This window comes from Acinonyx jubatus, chromosome C2 (genome assembly GCF_027475565.1).
Source record: "Acinonyx jubatus isolate Ajub_Pintada_27869175 chromosome C2, VMU_Ajub_asm_v1.0, whole genome shotgun sequence".
Classification (NCBI taxonomy): Eukaryota; Metazoa; Chordata; class Mammalia; order Carnivora; family Felidae; genus Acinonyx; species Acinonyx jubatus.
The window spans coordinates 136,787,689-136,797,669 of NC_069384.1; positions in this window are offsets into that span (position 1 = coordinate 136,787,689).

Consider the following 9,981-nt stretch of genomic DNA (forward strand, 5'->3'; position numbering starts at 1 on the left):
AGATTGATTTATTTCTTTTTCAGAAAATTCACTGTTAGTGTAGAGGAATGCACCTGACTTCTGTATGTTAATTTTGTATCCTGCAACTTGATTACATCTAGCAGTTTTTGGGTCGTTTGTAAAGAGAGACACTTTTACTTCTTTCTTTCCAATTCTGATACTTTTTTTTTCTTGCCTGACCGCTCTAGCTAGGACTTCTAGTACTACGTTGACTAGGAGTGGTGAGGGTAGACATCCTGTCTTGCTCCTAGCCTTACAGGAAAACTTTCAATCTTTTACCACTGAGTAAGATGGTAGCTGTGGACTTGTCATATATGGCATATATGGCAAGAGTTTTTATCATGAAGGGATTCTGCATTTGTCAAATACTTCCTTGCATCTATTCAAATGAGCATGAGGAAAAAAAATTGTAAATCATTTATCCGATAAAGGATTATATCCAGAATAACATAAAGAACTCCTACAACTCAATAGGAAAAAAAATTTTAAGGGCAAAGGACCTGAACAGATCTTTCTCCAAGGAAGATTTGCAAAAGCCCAACAGGTACATGAAAAAATGCTCAACATCACTAGTCATTGGGGAAATGTGAATTAATACCACAATGAGAAATCACCTCACATCTCTTAGAATGGTCATTACCAAAAAGACAAGATATAACAAATGCTGGCATAGGTATGGAGAAACAGGAACCCTTGTGGACTGTTGGTGGGGGGATTGTCAACGGTACAGACACTATGGAGAATAGTATGGAGGATCCTCAAAAAATGTAAATTACTGAGGTACCTGGGTGGCTCAGTCTTTTAAGCATGGGACTTCAGCTCAGGTCATGACCTCATAGTCCGTGAGTTCGAGCCCCACGTCGGGCTCTGGGCTGACACCTCAGAGCCTGGAGCCTGCTTCACATTCTGTCTCCCTTTCTCTCTGCCCCTCCCCAACCTGCGCTCTCTCTCTCTCTCTCTCTCTCTCTCTCTCTCTCTCAAAAAATAAAATAAAAACATTAAAAAAATGTTTTTTAATATAAACTACCATATAATCCAGCAGTTCCACTTCTGGGAATATATACAAAGGAAATGAAAACCCTAACTCAAAAAGATATCTGCACCCCCGCCCCCATTCATATCATTATTTATAATAGCCAAGACATGGAAACAACCTAAGTATCCACAGATGGGGCATTAAAGAAGTTGTGGTAGATTAGACAGATATTAGATAGATAGATAGATAGATAGATAGATAGATAGGAAGGAAGGAAGGAAGGAAGGAAGGAAGGAAGGAAGGAAGGAAGGAAGGAAGGAAGGAAACAGTAATATCCATACTGGAATACTATTCATCCATAAAAACAAGGAAATCCATTTGTGACAACATAGATGGACCTTTCACCGCAAGTGAAATAAGTCAGAGTAAAGACAAATGTTATATGATCTCACTTGTATATATACTCTTAAAACAATTTTTTTAAAAACTCAAACTCATAGAAAAATAGATCAGACTTGAGGTTACCAAAGGCAGAGACTGGGGGAGGAGGGCTTGGAGGAAGGTAGTCAAAAGGTACAAACTTCCAGTTATAAGATAAGTAAATACTAGGATGTAATGTATACCATGATGACTATACCTAACACTGCTGTGTGCTGTATGTAGCCAAGTTATTAAGAGAGTAAATCCTAATAGTTCTCATCACAAAGTTATTTTCTTTATTCTTTTCTTTTTTTTTTAATTTTTTAACGTTTTATTTATTTTTGAGACAGGGAGAGACAGAGTATGAACAGGGGAGGGTCAGAGAGAGGGAGACACAGAATCTGAAACATGCTCCAGGCTCTGAGCTGTCAGCACAGAGCCGGACGCGGGGCTCGAACTCACGGACCGAGAAATCATGACCTGAGCCGAAATCGGCTGCTTAACCGACTGAGACACCCAGGCGCCCCTTTTCTTTTCTTTTTTTAACTTATTTTTTTTTTCTCAACGTTTATTTATTTTTGGGACAGAGAGAGACAGAGCATGAACGGGGGAGGGTCAGAGAGAGAGGGAGACACAGAATCGGAAACAGGCTCCAGGCTCTGAGCCATCAGCCCAGAGCCTGACGCGGGGCTCGAACTCACGGACCGCGAGATCGTGACAGGGCTGAAGTCGGACGCTTAACCGACTGCGCCACCCAGGCGCCCCCCTTTTCTGTTCTTTTTATTTCAGTTATGTGAGAAGGTAGATGTTAGCTGAACCTACTGTAGGAATCATTTCACACTGATGTAAATTAAACCATCATGCTATACAGTTGAAATATATACAGTATGCATGTCTATTTCTCACTAAAATCGGGAGGTAAAAAAAAGAAAAAAAAATTAGTTGCTCAAAAAACAACCAACAAACAGATCTACTCTTGAATTAGGTGGGAGACAGTTGTAAAAGACTGGAAAAATCATAACAATCTGGAAAGACTGTTCATATGGTGTATCTTAATAAATGTGTTTAATATCTCATTAAAGTTAAAGAAACAAAATAAGAATTGTGATGTTTAATTAATATGTTTTGGCTGGAAATAACAGAAATTCTACTTGAAAGGCAAAATAATAATGGAATTATTATTCTAACTAGCCGGAAGTCTTGAAGTAGAAAAGTTCCAGGGCTGTTTAATACAACAATTTAATCAAATCATCCTTTTTCCACCTTTCTATCCAACCGTTTACAGATTATTGGAACACTTCCTTCATTGAATCAAAGTGGCTGAAGCAGCTCAAGCAGCTCACCCTCATTAATCAATAACCAAAGGCTGGAAAGCTACCCTGGGATAGCCCCTGGTTCTTAACCCTTTACGAACAAGGACATCTTTCAAAGAAGTTCTCTAGGTTTCTTTGTGTCTCATTGGCCAGGAGCTGGTTAAATACCTAGCACCATGTGCTGATAAGGAAGAAAATCACCCAATTTATTTGGGAAAGGGGAGAACACTATGGGGAAAAAATTAAGAAGCTCCTGGCAGCACGGAGAAGGAGAGTAACTGTTGGACAGGAATTCCACAGTATGTGCACCAGGTAGAATACGCATCATGGGTTATAAAAAGAGATGACAATGAGCACTCATACTGAAAGGAAGCTCTTTGCCCTACCTAAAAAGATTGGTAAATGAATATGCATTCATATGTACTCACTTAAAAATAAAAATGTTTGACTTATATATGCCCTGTCTTAACCCATCTACTGATCCTGAACAAAGCACTTAAGTCTCTAATATTCTTACTGTACTCAATGATAGTTTTTAGTGTAGGGAACACAGTCTCACATAGAGTATACAGTAAGTAGGTATTAAAAAAGTGATGATTTTACATATTTGCTACAACAGGAACTCAGTCAGTACTTATTGATTTACTACAGATGGGAAATGTTCTATGTGACTGTTAAGCGGCTTGCCCCTACTTTGAAATCATATCTAGTGCCAAACAAATTTCTGTTCTACTTCAGATGTTCAAGACTTTTTTTTTTTGCCTTTACGATGATTATTCCTGTTAATAATTGTGAAAACGAACAGTGGCAGGAAAGTACTGTGTGTTTCCAAACGATCTGCTTTCACCCCTGGGGACAGGGAAAAACCACCATTCCCAGTACCCTGGCATCCAGAAAAAGGCTCATGAAAAAGATGTCAACAGAAAACACTGGGCTTCGCGCCAGTCTGGGCTCCAAAAATCTTCTGGGATTTTGTGCAAATACCTGTTCACTCCTTCTTTCTCCCCATGTCATCTACAGATTGGAAGCAGGGGATCAATGGAAGACTCAAAGGCCCAAGGGCCAGACAGTATCACCATGTGCCAAATATCCTGTCAGAATATCCTCTTTTATTTTTCAGTTCACGAGATGCCGTGGTCATTACAGCACTTAGCACCTACACACATATACAATACAAAACCAGGAATGGCTACAGCCACAATTGTGAAGTACAGGATACTGGTTTTTAGCACATGTCTTTCCACTCACTTTTCTGAGAATTTGCCTTCCCTCCAACTTTTAATGTCTTACTTTGTGTATTTCACTTCAGACACCTAGAAACATTTATGTTGCTATGCTGAGAAAAGAAGCCATGTGATATTTACAACCATTCTAAATTATAAAGAACTTAATTTGGTTGCACTTTTCCATGTGCATTTGCATTTTAAAAGGCCTACAGAAAGACCACAATGCTTGCACCTAGAGAATGAATCACTAATGGTTGAATTTCAATAATCAGAAAAAGAAAAAAATATTACTATGCAAATTATACCATATAGGAAATAGCCTACTTCAATTAGGATTCCAGCCCTGAACAGAAATTAAGTTCACATTTTGATAAATTTCCCAAAATAACAACTAAGAAAAGGCAGTTGTTCTATTTACATCTCTTTCTCTACATGGTTCTCAATGCACACTTATTTATAGTATACTAACTAAAATTCTTTAAAACTGGGAAGTTTTTATTGTATTTATTGTTATATCTCATGAATTTTAAAATGTCTAAAATAGAGACAGATAATTAAGGAAAGATTGCATGCGATTTAATTGTGCAAATGAACAATATTCACTAACTGTGTAATGAACTTAGAATTGCTTTACTTATATTCAGACATGTTTATATCAATGTTAATTTTCTCCATTTTAGATTGTAAGCAATTTCAGGACAAGAATTTATACTTTATACATGTTGTGTGGTATCATGTATCAATTCCTTTTAGGATTGATTCTTACCATTTAGAATATGTGGTCAATTTTACACATGTAGTGAGGTTGAAATTCATAGCCCACAATTAAGATGTTGTTGGGGAGGAAAATAATCCCTCTACCCTTAGACACACTAGAAGAATTAAACTGGCATGAGATGGATTAACAGAAGAAGATCAAATTTAATTAAGTACATGCCAGGAATCCACATAGCCAGGCAAAATGAGATATGTATGTCATCTTGAACTAAGGAGAAGAGGGTAGGGGTCCGAGACTTCAAAAGGAAGGAAAGCAATTCATGGGAAGATGAAAAAGACTAAATGTTTAGTCAACAAATGTTTGCTGGCCCATCCAGAAACAAGGGGACATAGAGAGGAATTTTAACAAAGAGACTTTGCTAAGTTCCTCCCTTGTCTACCACACCTAGTTCCTATTATGCTGTCATCATCTCTGGTGATAGTTTTCTTCCTGGAGTAGTACTCTACAGTCTTTCAGGCATTAAGTGTGGAGATCAAAGTTTCTTCCTGAGTCTTTTGGGCCTTGGTTGTTTTTAGCTTGAAATAATCTGTATGCCAAAGCAGTGCATCTTGGAGTGACTTGCCCTTGGCCCTCCACAATGTCACAAAACAAATACAAAAAATGTAGCTCTTCTACTTCTCTAAGCTTCAACAACTTCCTGGTGGAACCTCATCCCTGCTGATGGAATGTGGGGGGTAGCAGAAGAGAAGAGGATTGAAGACTTAAATTTAAAATCCAAGTTAATTCAGTCTCTTCTAGTGTCAAATAACATTGTTTGAGTACATACTCCATCAACTCAAAGTTCAAATTTTCTTTAATGTTGATTCTCCTCTCCGAATGTCTTCCTGCTCCGTATTCCTTCAGAATTGGTGTCTGGTTCCACGGGACTGTTGGGACATTTTCATGGTACTGTGGGAGATGAGTAGCGGGTGGATTCTGACTCCCTCTGCCTTGAAGTTGATGAAAAATGTCCCTCTTCCTCTGGATAGAGGTAGTCCCATGCCAGAGCACATGGCTGGGATCTCAGTCTTGACTTGTCACCTAACCTGGCACCTTTGTGCAAATTTACCACAGTAGATAGCAGCAATAAACATCTCTCATTAGTTGAAAAATTACTTGTAAAAAGAGGTCCTCAGAACAATTTTCAAACATCCAGTTGTCAATCTGCTTAAGAGGAAATTTATGACGGCCAAGTGTTATAAAACAATAAAGCTGATTTTATTTTCATACTGTCCTGAGAAGGGAGGAGAGGGACATGGTATATGTCAATTACAAGTATTTGTCTGATGTTTTGTACATGGTTGACTTAAAAAGTGAAATTCCTAGATCTGATTTTGTTAAGTTTAGTTTGGCTTTCTTTAGATTCAATGCTGGACATGGTCCACAAGTTTGGGGCTCTTTTTGATTATGCCACTCCTGTGGAATTAGCTTGCTGACTTTTGCCTTCAAACTCATTATCTCAAGGCTGCAATATGGCTGCTGTAGCCCTAGTAATCATTTTCTCGCTCTCGACAGGAAGAAAGAGATAAAAAGAGAAAGGACAATGCCAGATGGGACGATCACTTTTACTAGGCAACTAAAGGTTTTTTCCAGAAAGTCTCCAGCTGAGTTCCCCTTACATCTCATTGGCCAGAATGGAGTCGCCTAGCTACCCTTAGTTGCTTTTCAAACTTTACCCTGGAGAACAGGTAAGGGAGAAAAGAGTTCAGGTGGGCTACTTAATTAGCTAGCCAACATTGTAGTCAAATAAATGGAAGATTTTAACATAAAACCAACAGTTTAGAAGATTTAGGACAGAAATGAGAAAACATATGGAAAATGAGCTATCTGTCTTTAAATACTATATTTGAAAGGCTGCCATGTGGAAGAAAGCTCAAATGTTGTATGAAGCTCCCTGAAGCAGACACAATAGGGGGAACTTAGACATCACAGATGTTGGCTCAATATGCAAGAATTTTCCAATGATTAGAACTATTCAAGAGGAAATGGCATTTTTATAAAGTAGAGAGCACCCTATTACTTCACAACCATTTCTCAAAAATGTGTTCAAGAAATTCCTCTAATGGATCTCTTCCAAGCTTAAGATTATAGGTTTTAATTGACTACAACTAAAGTACATAATAGATAAAGTAATTGCTTGATGTATGTTTACTCTATCTTTGACACTGCATTTTATGCTTTACATGCATAATCTCATTTTCTACCACAACAACTCTATGAGATAAGCACTATCATTTCTCCCATGTGAAGAAACTAAGACATAAATGAGTAATATACTTTGCTCAAGGTCACAAAGCTGAGGTGGGAGCCTAAGTAATATGATTTCAGAAGTCATACTCCTTCTGACAACAATCTCTTGCATTTAAAGCCAATCCCACAATTTTGAGAAAGTAAGAAATAAAATACAAATCCCTCATTTAGCTCAATGGCAGATTTGTACCTCGCTCACTTCCAGTTACCTATAATAATAAAGCCAAGTCTTTGAATACTCCATTCTGGCATACTAACTAACATCCCTATCTTCATTTTCATAGCTCCACTTAGATCATCATTCTTCTAGAACCCAGTCAAACAATTAGAGGTTCTGTCCTGGTGGGTTAACTTGACTTCTCCTCAATGTTTTCCTCCTGGAAAATTGTGCTGTGGGAATGACTCTCCCTCACTGTTTCTGTGTAATTGCTTTGGAGTAACGATCTTGACCAATGAAAATATTTTCAGAGAAGAATGCAGCTCCCAGAGTAACCTGGGAATAGGTTCAACAACCTGGCTGTCCCCTCTCCCAATTTCAAATGCCCACCATGGCTGAAACAAGGTAGATACTGACTGAAACACTGGAAAATGAGGAATGAATTCATAGACATTAATTGCCACAGCTTTTTTTGAACCCATAGCCTCACACATATAAACCTTCTAATCATTTTTTCTTGACTATACACTAGCGTAGAAATAATAGACTATTCTGCACACATTTGGTAAAAACAAAACTATTTGTTTTCCTACAATAGGGTTAATTCTGTAGTATCACTAGAGAATAATTCTACACCAAGAACTACCATGCTGGGATCATGTAAGCACAACAGATAATGTAGGATGCCCACCTGAAAACTGATGCCCTCCTGAAAGCTGGACCCAATCTTCCACAACCACATGCACGAACATTAGAAGAACTCCATGTTCAGAAACTAAGAAGTAAACATAGTTTTTTAAATTTCTAAATAAGAGGTAAAGGTTAAAATGAAGACAATGGCAAACAGATTCCCTAAGTTTAACAAGAGATCAGTAAGAACAGAAGACTGGCATTCCCAAAATATAAAAGAGTTCGACCAAATGCCTCACAACAAGATGGAAAGCAACCATAACGCAGCCACATCTCTTGAATTCAACAGTATTTGATGGTAACAATGCCCCTCTTCTAACACTGATACCACTGACATCCCCAATATGTCCATATATTTTGCTATTACATTAGAATATTTCTGAAAATAAGTATACTGAAAGAGAAATGCATTCTTGCAAGAGGAAGCTTATCCTTATGACTTACAGCAACGATTATAGATGTCAAACTCATATCCTTAAAATAAGTACAGGAAAAATTATGGATAGTGTTATTTAGAAATGAATACCAATGTGAATGCATAAAAATATAGTTGTTGGATCATTCTGCTTTTTGGCATCAGAAAGGAACACAAAATGAACTGAACATGTAGTTTATTTCTGCAAGATTGCAATAAAATTTAAAAAATAAATTTGCCAACTGATGATGTGGTTTAAAAGTCAGTGCTTAAATGCCAACCAAAATCAAGTGCCCTTGACACTTAAGACAGGCTCACATGTTCTCTAGTTTCTGGGTGCAATACCAACAAAGTAGATGAAGCACTTCAAGGACACCTAAGATCCTAAAAACATTCAGGTTGACAGCTGAGAAATTATGGCGAACCCATCGTTTTAATGTACAGCCATCAGAAATAAGGTGTTTCACATAGAATAAAAACTGTCTGCTATCAGTTATGCAAAAACAACAGGTTGTAACTAGGGATTCAAGCAAAGAAACAACTATTTATGTGCATAAAATGGAAAGGTCTGTAGATTATGAATCCATCTCTACAGTGACATCCTCAACCTTAGAATTTTCAAGCCGTTAGCAAACTTCTGGTACAACCTCAACTTTCAGACATTAAGGAAACTGGTTAGCCAAAGAAGCCAAGTGAATTATTTAAGGTTAGCCATCTGATTGATGACAAATCTAGAATGAGATACAGTCCAATTTGCCAATGTTTCTCTTACCCGTGAGGGAGACTTTTCCCCCCAATCACAGAATGGGAACAGGAGGCGGGTAGGGGAAGGGCTAATTAATTTCCCTTCAACATCACCATCATTCTAATCCACAATACAATAGAGCGTTGCTAGTACAAAGAGGAACATAAAAAGATAAAAGGTGTAATATCTCTCCTCAAGAAGCTTATATTTTAATTGGGGAACTGATGATTCCATGGAGGGAAAATATTGCTTTCTTAGAGATTAGAAGGCTACAGTCTTTAACAATACGGAACACCCTAAGATCTCAAGTCTCCTCTCCCTCCTAGCTTTCAATGACACTGATTCTATTGTATCTGCTGCTTTAATCCTTCTTTATTTTTTAAACATACTTTTGTTGTAAAATGTTATAATACAAAAGAATAAGGAATAATCAATCTTATAACAAATATCTTTTTCTGCCACGCATCTCAAGATTCAGAAGTTTCTTATGATATTCTTCCTATGATCCTTCCCAGAGGTTTTATATATAACTTTTTGTCATCATTATATATACATATATGCACATAGTATATGGTTAAGTTTTATATATTTTGGACTTTACAAATGGTAATGCTTTATTTATATACTTCTATGATTAGAATATTTATTCAACTTTATGTTTTCAAGATTCAACCATGTCTGCCAGTGAACTATATAGCTCACTTATTTCCCTGTTGTGTGTAATTATGTTGTCTGAATATGACACAGGGCATATGTTCATCTTAGAATGGGCTTTTAAGTAGGCTCTGTTTCAGTGTTTTACTTTTTTTTAATTTTACTTTTACAAACAATGGTCACTATTTTAGAGATAGACTGTTGCACATATACAGGAATACCTTTTGGGGGTGTGCAAGGTAATATGATAATGTTTTCCTAAATGGTTATGCCCATATATTCCCATAATCAGTGAGTAAGAGTTCCTATGTCTCAGTATCCTTCGGTTCTCTGTAGCATCTGAGTTTTTAAATTTTGTCTACCTAGTTAGTGTGAATT